This window comes from Echinops telfairi, unplaced genomic scaffold (assembly GCF_000313985.2).
Source record: "Echinops telfairi isolate 266 unplaced genomic scaffold, ASM31398v2 ScPeMD7_3;HRSCAF=10, whole genome shotgun sequence".
Classification (NCBI taxonomy): Eukaryota; Metazoa; Chordata; class Mammalia; order Afrosoricida; family Tenrecidae; genus Echinops; species Echinops telfairi.
The window spans coordinates 1,961,078-1,972,911 of record NW_022103899.1 but is presented as its reverse complement, the minus strand read 5'-3'; the positions used below and the strand labels follow the sequence as shown (position 1 = coordinate 1,972,911).

The 11,834-nt window shown below is 42.8% G+C and overlaps 1 long non-coding RNA gene across 1 annotated transcript in view; it reads right to left on the bottom strand.

Moving 5' to 3' along the window:
* Positions 1-7,913: 7,913 nt before the first annotated feature.
* The window catches only part of LOC123522415, a 29,871-nt gene continuing 25,950 nt past the window's right edge, over positions 7,914-11,834 (bottom strand). Inside the window, exons 2-3 of the long non-coding RNA XR_006680684.1 lie at positions 8,545-8,581; positions 7,914-8,443 (exon numbers count right to left, since the gene is read on the bottom strand). This is a non-coding gene — a long non-coding RNA (uncharacterized LOC123522415). The remainder of the gene's footprint in view (positions 8,444-8,544; positions 8,582-11,834) is intronic.

Here is an 11,834-nt window from a genome sequence, read left to right as displayed (position 1 = left end):
TCAGCCACTCTAAGAATAACCGTCCTGCAAAAACAAAACCAGGCCAAATATGACGTCTCCTACCTCAGCCAGAGGCACTTCCTTTTGAAGTCAGTGCCATGTGCTCGAGGGTCCCCTCTCCTTCACTCCCTACAGGCTCCTCTAAGGTGGGCCATTCTCTCTGAGAAGATGTATGGGAGCAAGCTTCCATTTGACATCTGTTCTCCAATGATTCCGCTTGAGGTCGTTATTTTTAGCGCGCACACACACACACAAATAGTTTAAGAAATAATTAGGTGTCCACGTGTGATGAGGGCTAGAGAGTAGCAGAGGCTTTCAGGATTGTGTCTAAAAACAAATCCAAGCCGACTGCAAGGCAGGAAGAAACAATGCAGACTTGTGGTTTATCGAGAGGACCAAATTATTTTAATCCAGCATTATCATGAGTGTGCACCTCAGTGTCTCCATTAGCCTGCCATGCTGTTGCTTGTGAAAAACAGTAAGCTGCCTGCCTCTCCCACCCCGCAATCTGGGGGGCCAGCATGGTCAGCTGGGTTTCCAGCACTCGTGATGGATTTGCTCGGCCTCACCCTGACCCCGCGCCCATTTCTGCCTGTGATGAATGCACACCATTACAAGATGGTGACCAGGGATTGGGGTGCAGCCTAGGGAGTCACCCCACGGGGGAATCAAACACAGGACCTTGGCCTCTCTTGTGCGATGCTTTCACCCACTGAATGAATCAGCCACAGGAAGAAAGAAAACTAAGGCTGCTCGTCACTGACTTGCCAAAGAGAAGTGCCGTAAGACTCGGCGAAGAAGCTTCCCTAGTACACGAGCTATTTCAACCCCCGCTGCATGGTGCGCGGCAGCAACAGAGGCAGTAGCAATCAAAGCTGTTTTGGGAAGTCAACAACTGGCTGGAAACTCCATGTGCCTGCAGAATGAGTTTCATAAGATGATGTTTAATTTAGAAACATCAGTACCGAACCAGCAGTAAGAGAAAGTATTTTCCCTCTCTTAATTTAAGCACTGCTCATATACATGCATTCTATCCAGCAAAGCAATAACTGAACCTATTCCTCTCTTAAAAATCCCCCAAGTTCAAGTCTATGGCTTTGAGCATACCACAAGCTTTATAACAATGGCCTAGCTGTACGTGTGCAATAATCGCTCATTTCCTGGCCATTAATTCAGACATCATGCAATCGCTCAAAGGCATCCATTTCCCTTTGCTGCTATTTTGGGGACTGCTGCCCTATTGTCATCCCCAGACCCCTGACTTAGTCGTCTTTTAATTAGAGCCAGCCAGGACAACAGACAAAGTGGCCGGTTGAGGGCGATCCATCACCCGCCTCCCTCCACTCCCCGGCCTCTGAGATGTTTATAAACAGGACATCTTGGATATCAAGACAGCTGCTTGAGGAAGCAGAGGAACAAATGGTGACCACCTTGTAAGCTTCTTCCCTGAGATGAGAAATTCGAGTCTAGGGCTATATTTACAGATATGGTACTTAGCTTAAATAGACAAGTCATCTTGAACCATGAAGATTCTTTGGAATCATCAGTTGCTTTTATCTGAGCTTGCCGGTGGGCAGACAGACCAATGTCAGAGTTGCCCAAGGGGTTAACTAATGTTCTAAGGACTTAACATTGGAGCACATTTTTAATGGATCTGCTCTTTAGCTTTAAAAAAAAGTCCACTCTATACGAGTAGGCGTCTTTCGTTGTCATTATAGAAAGCACTATGTAGCAACCTACTGTGTATTACTAGTCGATATTATTTTCCTAAAACATAAAAAAACCTAAAGGATTGGTTTATACCTGCTGTGATCTGTACCTATTAATGTGAAGCACAAAGTTAGACCGGAGCACAGATCTATAATCATATAATGAGTGGGTACATAGATGGTATTAGGGTGACAGGCATGGATCTCTGCAACGCAGAATGTCATGCTCGGGTGGTGGTGGTGGTGATGGTGGGGAAACGGCGAGAACAGCCTCACCTGTGCAGAGCAGGCAGTGCATCGTGCAAAGGATGCTGAGGCTGGAGCTGGTCCTCCTGGGTTTCACTCTCAGCTCCTCCACATAACAGCTGTGTGACCTGGGGCACTTGATTCAAAGCACCTACAGGTCCGTTTTATTACTATCCTCCTTGTTTCTGCCCAGTCCTTTGTATGTGCATTAGGTGAGGTAGGAATGTTTACATATTTAAATCCTATTTTATACACACCAGTAGATGAGAAGCATGTTCCCATGGTGAGTCCATGTGGAGCCCACAGGGTAATTGGTTAACATTGTGTGTTGGTTGGCTTGTTTTTTGAATCATTTTTATTGGGGGCTCATACAGCCCTTATCACATTCCATACATCAACTGTACCAAGCATATTTGTACCTATGCTGCCATCATCATTTCCTACTTTCAAAGTACATTTTCTACTTTCAAAGTACATCATATGAATATTAACTAACTCATTGAATGATCCCATATAATTGAACATATACATTGTTTTTCACCAAGATAAATGATGATGAACATTTTCTTGATCGTCTGAAGAGCCTACTACTATTAGATTGAAATACTCCATGGAAGATTAATTTATCTACTGGTACTCAATAGTCTAAAGGTCATCTATCATTTTTCATTCTTCCTTCTGAACTCACTGCCATTGAGTAGATTCTGACTGGTCGTGACCCTGTAGGACAGAGTAGAACTTCCCCTTTAGATTCCCAAGACCTTTAATCTTGATGGGAGCAGACAGCATCATCTTTCTCCAGGAGAAACTGGTGGGTGTCAACCACAGGTCTTATGGTTAGCAGCTCACTGAGTAGCCTCTTCTACCACGAGACCTCCTTTTATTCTTCCTGAAAGTCTATTCTTTCTTTTAAATAATATTTCAGATTATACAAATGCTGTTTGGTGAGAAATTAAATTCAATCTTCAACAATGAAAATGACATATGACCAGACTCTGATCTGGGTGCTATGGATACATCAGTGAATGAAAGAGACAAATTCCTACCTTCATGGAGTTTACAGTCTAACCAAGAGACAGACAAAACAGATGTTCAAATAAATTTAAAGTACCTATGTTAGACAGGGTTCTCCAGAGAAACAAAACCAGGACACCAATGATTGTATATATATTTATATAGATATAACATAAGAAATAAACAGTTAATCTATAAAGCAGTACAAATGGCTCAGTGCAACTCACTTCCATGAGACAGTTAATACACTGGCAGTCCTTCAGGTCTTGAGGCCAGCAGATAGTCCTCTGTGGAGCAACTCAGGCTATCTGGCCACAGGCAGCAAACAGCAAGGCAGGTCCAACAGTCAGCCAGATGACAGGGTCTGACTGTCCCCACCTCAAGCGATTATATTTCAATAGTGTGGCAAAGCAGGTCCTGAAGGAACCTCAAAGTACAGCAACACAGTCCATGGGTTAGGTGTCCCACAGGTAGTGTAGCTTGCAAATTGAAGCAGAGAACAAGCTAAGGCAGCCGCACACTGGTTGGATCATCAAAGAACAAGAGACAAAGAAGGCGAGGCTCACCGAGCCATTATCTCTCCACCCGTCAATTAATCCCACATGTGTTCATTGGCCAAGTTCGCACAACAAACCTACCTATCACAATACCTCAGAAGACGATGGGTACAAAGTGGGATTTCCCGAGCTCAGAAGGGGATTATCTTCTGTTCTGTGCATATCCTACCAGAGTGTCAGAGGAGGCTCCCAGATGGTCCGTGGCACTACGAAATCTAATATGCAAACCGCTTCAGTGGCAGAACAAAAGAGAAGGATCTCACAACATCATCTATTTTATAATTTGATATAAAATTGGAAGATAAGTATTCGAGTTTAGGAGAGAACTCATGCAAAATGTACCTATGATCTGGGCTTGTTGTTTTGCTAAAGAAAAGAGGTCAAGGACTTTCTCTGCACACACTGACCCCTGCCATGTTCAAGTACCCAAAGTTATCAGAAAATGAACCAGACGCAACATTCTTGCTTTCATTAAATGTGTACTGAACAGTGACTATGTGCCATGCACTATGATTGCTGTTGGAAGTAGAAATATAGCTCAACGAGAGTGACAAATACATTGATGGAATGGCACAGATGCTCTCTGACACATTACGCTGTGATGCTACATAGAAGAGGAACATGAACCCTGAGTGGCAGGTGTCAAGTAAGTTCAAACAAGCAATGAGAGTGAGAGATCCAATTACCCAGAAATAACACTTCAAGAGTAAAGACCAATTGGGGGTCTATATAGGGTTGCTATGGGTCGGCATAGACTCGAGGGCAGTGAGTTTGGTTTGGTGGAACTCATAGAGTGCATGGAGTGCAGAGATGGAGTCTGGAGACAAACCTGATCAGAATCTCTACAAGATGAGTCCAGAGTGAACTTTAACAAGTGTGTGTTAGTCTGGGTAGACTAGAGAAACAGATTCATAGGCAAATTCATATGTGTATCAGAAAGAGCTTTATACGCAAGAGCAGTTGAATATTGAGAAAAGACCCCAGCCCAGTCCAGATCAAGTCCATAAATCTAATATTAGCCCATATGTCCAATACCAATCTATAAAGTCCTCTTCAGACTCACGAAACACGTACAATGACACCGAATGCAGGAAAATCACAGGCCATGGGTGCAAAGTCTTGTCGATCCAGTGGTGGTAAAAGCATCTCAGCACTGACAGGGGTCTTCACGTAGCTCCTCCAGTTCCCAGGGCAGGGGGTCTATCAGCATACTGCCATGTGTCTTGTCAGTAGAGTGTCTCTCAGGGAGTGAGCAGAGAGAAAGAGTCTCCCACCTCCAAGGAGGAAATTCAGGAATTCCCAGAATCCTCAGAGAAAGGCCATTCCCACACAGAGGCCTCACTGGCTATGATCTGATTGACAGGCTAGACTCCACCCCTCCACTCTTAATCCTCAAATTGACAAACGATTATATAACGACCACAAAGCATCTCAGGTGATTCTAATGCTTAGGCTATTGAGGGGAACCCTATGTTTCTAAACGTGTAGGCTGAAAATCCTACATTGAACAGTATTCATTGCAGAAAGGCTGTCAGCTCCCTGGTGGGTTTTCTTGTATGTGTGCCAGATGGCTTGAACTCGTTGAAGGGTAGTACTGATGAAACATACAGATGTTCAATGAAAAGGAGTGTCATGTGATGGCTGGAGTTATTTGTAGGCAATTTAAGTGGCCCCAGGCCTCACCAGCCTCAGGAAATCAAAGAGGTTCAAATAACAGTCACATTTAACTATGGCCAGCCCAGTATCCCAAGGATTCATGCACCACCACAGCCTCTTTCAAAGCTTCTCCTAGGAGAGGATTCATTCCAGGTCTTCTTCTCAAGCGTCATCACGGAAGCCGGCAGCTTACAAAACACTGAAGAGAGCAGCTCCGGTTGCCCTCCTGTGGCCTTTCCACCTCTCCCTCCAAATGCCTTTCTCTGAGCCCCCTTCCCTCCTTCAGCCTTCATGGTAAGCAACAGGCGACAGAAGGGATTAGGACATTCACAACATCCCTATTCCTGGTCCTGGAGAAAGCCAGGGCTTTGCTGCTACAAGTCAAGCCGCCTAAGAGGCAAGGTTTTCACCTGCTGGTCCAATGGTGGGTTTGTTTGTTTTTCAGTATCATTTTAGAGGGCATTCCGAGCACATAACACAGAGGCTTTTCTCAAAAACACATCCAGAGGAAAAACTGTTTTGCCAAATTTCAACTTGAGGCACTTGAAATACTTATAGTCAGAATCAATTAAATTATGGGGCGTCCGCATACTAAGAACCAGACCACAGAGTCCTGGGAGCAGGGGAGGCCTGTCCCGGGGTTTGCGTGAGAGGCCAGCATGTGGAAGACACATGCAGCTTTCTGAATACGGTGCAGAGGCGGTTCTCAAACGCACTTGAATTTCATTACAATCATTTGTAATCAGCGACTAGGCTCTAAGGAAGAGGTCAATTCGCTACAATCAGACATGCAACCATTTTACAACCCCAATCCAAATCTCTAAAATTTTAGAATGAATAAGATTCTCATTGATGTGATTCCAATTTGATCCCAGATCACCCAGGGATTCATGAGTCCCTGGTTGGTGCGAACAATTAATGGGTTCAGCTGCTAATCGGAAGGGTGGAGGGGTGAGCCCATCCAGAGAGAAAACCCTGGTAGTCGATTGCCCAGAGCCGTCAGCTGAGAAAATCCTCTAGATGGAGCACAGTTCTACTCTGACACACATGGAAGCTCCTCATGTCAGAGAGACTGCAGGACGCAAGAGACGCCATAGCAACTGTTTGTTTTTGTTTTTAAAAGCGTCTTACTTAGAAAGCATAGCCATTCCATCTTTATCTCCCCTCCCAACAGATCAATTGGCAGGGCTTCGGTGAAGGACTGCCTGCTGGTTGCTCTTGGTTGTTAGGTTCACCAGCGAGCCTCAAAACCAAGGCTTCCATTCCCGAATAATCCTGACTGTTTTCCTAAAGACACCCAAAGAGTCTGAGAAACCCTTTCCCATCTAATCTCCAGAACACAAGTTCATAGGAGGTCAACATCTCATCATGGAAATATTCCATACAGCATCGAGGATGTAGTGAAGATTACATTTCCCACAGTATTTTCTTATTTGGAAAATGTTTCCATGACATCTTTATAGCTGCATTCCATTATTCAAATTTTGTTAGTTGTGGAAATTCTGAGTCTTTTCTTCGTTTTCTCTTTCCTGCTTTTTGGTCATTGCTTGCTATCACCTTCAACAAAAGGTAGATAGAAAGAAGCTAGCAAGCAAACCAATGGCAGATGTTGATTCCCTGTGGGACCCAGCCCCGCATCCTGATGGGTCTGAAGGGGGTGGTTGTGTAATTGAGGGGTAAATTAAAGAGACATGAGACAAGGCATGCCAGGGCTCACCTCTTCCGATGGAGACCGGAACCACAATGAGGCCATAGTGTACTCTCTCAAGCCACGGTAAGCACAAACGTGACAAGAAGGGGTTGTATTAGAGGGGGTGAACTAGGAGTATATATGCAATAGGAAGGGGAGGTACTAGAGGTATACATACATGTGACAGGAAGGTACATACATAACAAGATGGGCTGATTCTAGAATCAAGATGGAGTGGGCCCTGCTGAGGGTGGGACAGACAATAGGGTCTGATTGCTCTGGATGGCAGACAACCTTTAGACAAGACTTCAAGCAGTTGACCTTCAAGCATCTATCGTAGCAACCATGTGCTTGCAAGCACCTTAAGATTGGCATGGGGGAAACAGGGGAGCTAATAGCAATGATGACTGTATAACCCCACTCAAGGGGAATGAATACAGAATTGCTGGTGAACAGACACATGGAATGGTGTAAGATACAGCAAAAAATAACAATATATCATAATAAGGGTTCCTGGGGGGTGGGGAGGGAAGGGAAGGGATATCAAAGAGTTCAAGAAGAAAGAAAATGTCTTGAAACTGATGGTGGTAACAATTGTAAAATTATGCTTGATCTAAGTGAATTATAGATTGTGATAATGTCAATAAGAGCTCCCAATAAAAAGATTAATTTTTTTAAAAGATTGGCATTATTATGGGGGGACAGTATGGGGAGTAACTTTTACTTAGGAGAATGTGACTGGAACGTATCTCCAACAAATGTGAGGGTCTCCCTCCATGGGACCCCCCCACCCTCCCAAACTCCTTAACCTATGTACAAATGGAGAACTTGTCTGCATACACTCTCTTTCCTATTCTGTGTCCCACAATTCCCTATCTACTGACTTCCAGTCTGCAATGTCTAGCAGTCCAAGACCACCACCAGTCAAGTGACTTCGTAGGAGGTTGATGTGAGTTTCATTTAGGGAGACCAAGCCATCACCAAACACAGGCACTTCCATGTGCAATCTGATGTTTTTATTTAAAACACATATTGCGCATAGGTGATAAGTATATAAGCCTTTGATACTTCTTCCTTTCAGATCCTTGCTGAAGAGTGGACTGTGCTCACTCTATCACTTCTGTTTCCCCAAATAATTAAGAACTGGCCATTTGCAGATGCATCCTCTTCATGAGAAAAGGGAATAGTTCTTTTGAGACAAAGTCAGTGCCAGTCTTAGGTACCGATCAACTTTTCATTATTCAAAATGTTTGCATTACAAGATCTTTTTCACAATATATTATGAGTCAATGTGTTTGTTCGTCTGGTTTGTTTGTGGAACTTAGACACACACACCTCGATGTTGGTTTCTTATTTCTTCTTCAATTCACTGGATCATAGATCTCCACGCTGAAATGTTTCTTTCAATTGAACTTATGAAGTAGATCTGAGACTTTGGATTGTAAATTCATGACAATAGAAACAACATGGTAGAACAATACCATTGCTGGTGGCCCTGGGTACTCAGATGTATGGGGGAGGGGGACTCTTACAAGTTTCCAATTGAATCGTCGTGTGAGTAGATTCAATTCCTGTGAAAAAGACAGAATCTGACATTAAAACTCAATAAAAGACAACTCTAGGCATGAAAAATCAGTAGCTGTGAGATATTTAACAAAAGCAAAATACTGACATTGGACTTGGGAAGAAGGTGCTGTCACGCCTATGACCTGTTGGAGATGAAAGAGAAATAAACTCTTAGGTGGAGATTGACAACAAAAACTGATGACACAATACAGCTCAGAGACCCGAGACCCCTGTGGACAGGGGATGAGAGCAAAGTGAACAGCCGGGTAGTCATCTTATATTTATCATTTAATCATTCTAAAGCTTCCACGTGTGAGCAGGTAAGATGTACCAAATGCCCTGGACAGGGTTTACACACAGATGTAACCTGTATCCTAAAACACACAGGTTTTGGTTTATTTTAGACCCAAAAGAAACAGGGTTAAACTTCACGGATATATAAATATTAGCATTGTAAAAAGATTCTTTCTCAACACCTAGAGTTGTATCTAGCAAATAAGAATGCAAAACAAGAGTTAAATTGGATTTGGGGAACATATTATAAAGAGCTTTTTGTGACATAAGCATGCCCCATGTTAATTCTTGGGACAGACTGATAGTAAATGTTTAGGCAGTCTTTAGCTGACATTCAGATTTCACTGGCCCCTCTCTTCCCTCTGGTAACCTTCCCAGCTTCCCACCACAACAGGAGAGCACACTTGGTTCTGTAGAGCAGAAGCAGAATTTGAAGGGACCTCCTTGTTTTGATGTCACCTGAAGATGCCAAGCGCTGGGGCAGACAGCAGCAGGACTGGTTCAGAAGAGCGTGCTCGCCTTCCCTTGCCTGCAGCAGAACACTGCGTGCTGTGAGCATGTGTTTGCTCTTGCTCAATCTCCTTGAGTTGATATAATACCCAGACAAGTGTCATATGTGCACTCTGTCGTAGCCTGAGCGAAATAGGAAGTGAGAGGAGGCTAAGGACACGCATCGGCTACACAGAACATAAAGAAGGAATTGCAGATACAGCCCAATGGTTAGGTTGAGCAAAGTTGTGGTGGGTTCATTTCTTATTGAGTTGAGTGTTTGATGTACCTGTGTTTATTGTGTGTCTATGACCTTTGCCCCTTTCAATAGAGTAAATCGCAGACCAAACTCAAACTCACTGCCATCGAGTCAATGTCAACACATATAGACCCTTTAGGGCAGGATAAAACTGCCCTTGTGAAATCACAGAAGGACACTGACTATTGCAAATCGGGTGTTCACAATTTAAGCTCTGACGCCATTCCCTCCATTGGAATTAGATTTTATCATTCTTGGATCACACAGGCTGGTTTACTTCTTCCACGTGGAGTTTGTTTTTGCCTCCCGTAGAGGGCTACTTGTTTCAAGACAAGTCTCTAAGACTCCAGATGCTGTTGTTATCTTGTGTGTGCATGTGTTTTCCAGTACATGAAATCCAGAATAGGTAAAACTATAGAGACAGTTACTGCATGATGATTTAATGGGGATTCAGGTGGGAGGTTGGAGGGAAGTGTGGAGCTGGTGATGAGTACAAAAAGGAAGAGAACTGATTGTTGTGATGATTCTACAACTCTTTTTGATATAAGTGAACTATGGAAGTATATGATATGTGAATTACATGTCAATAAAACTACTTTTTAATTTCAGAAAACCTTTAAAATTTATGAATACTTTGGACTAATGAAAACATTATAAAATTCTTTGTACAAAGAAGGGCCTATAAAGGACAAAGAGCTGCTCTCGCCAACCATTTATTTACACTACGAAATTAATAGTAAAATATCACGAGGTAGTTCAAGACCTAAGATTAGTATGTATCAAACAGCTTTACTATCAGACAGAGATTACAGTAAACTTAATTATGGTGGATCAAACGATGGTATAATATGATACTTTGTCAGTTGACCTCCCTCTTGACCCAACCTGAATTTACTCTAGGCTGAAATATTTCTCACTTGTTCCACGACAGAAAATTCTTCTCTGGTGTTTTTAATATTGTTAGTGATCTTTTCTTTCTGACTCTTTATGTTTGTCTTTGTTTCTTCTTCTTTCTGTTTTATTTTGGTTTTGTTTTCATTGTTTCTGGTGGGTTTCCCAGTTTCCGAAGCACAGAAGGAGACAATAACTGATGCCATGGTTGATGGGGACAGGGGATGGAGAAGAGAGGGAGGGGAATTGGGGAGCAGGCAATGAATGTGGGAGTGGGGAGGGAGCACGATTGTGATGCTGTATATGCAACTCTTTTTAAAAGCGACAACTATGGAAGTGTATCATGTGTGAATTTATATCAATAAAACTGTTTTTTAAAGGATCAGCATGTGTCATTCATTTCCAAATGGATAGACTATCATTGAAACAAAGGAAATTACTCTGTCATCAATTGCATGTATTGAGTCATCTGAGTTGTGTTTTTTTTAGTAGACCTAGAATCCCATTATTTCCTGTTATGCATTAGGAAATCGGAAACTGAGTCCCAAATAACACTGAGATGAATTTCTTTGTTGCACACATTCGTTTCCCTCTCTTTTGTTAGCTAGAAATCATTTAAGCACAAGATCATCACCTTAATTGTTTTTTATGTCCTGGCAACCTGCAAAGTGTCTGACTCATGATTGGTACTCACTAAGTTGTGTTAAATAGATAAGCCAATGATTCCAACAAGATTTCTTTAGAAAATATTTCAGACATTATGTTCGACACTGAAAAATCTCAACTGACTTTTAGTTCAGGATTCACAGATCAGATTTTAAGTCAATTGAAAAAAAAGTGTGTCTGTAGTTGAAGTTCAAGCTCTGCTTCTGAGATTTCCAAGATGGGATAGGAAGGAGTCCCTCTGTGTCTGCAGGAGGATCAGCAAACATTCCCAGATCCACTCAAGCCTTCACGGAGTCTCTCCCCATGAAAGGAGAGGGAACACCTCCCACTCGCTGTTTCCTCAGCCCGTGTCTCCAATGCCATTCCATTAAAGAGAAAGATGTGTTCTGTTTCTTTCTATAATATCCTAAGTCCAAATAAAGTGAAATAAAAATGAAATGTAGATCTCTCCACCAACACAGTGATAGGAAGTCAAGGTCCCAGTTTTAGCTCCTGCATGTGTAGAGCAGCATACTATGACACAGACCAAGAAAGGAACATCAGCCAGAGCCCTCTCCACTCACACAGCCTTCCTGATGTCTTAATAAGAGGCATGCTCTACATCATATTATCTCTGTACTTATAAGGGAAGCATTGTTGTGTCCATTTTCATAGATCAGGAACCAGGCTCTGATAAAGTTGCATGAGTAGGAAGGAGCAGTGCCAAGATTTGAGTCCAGGTCTGACAAATTCCAATGACAATTTTTTGTTTGTTTATTTTTTGCCAGGGCATCATGACACCTCCCACTACATACACC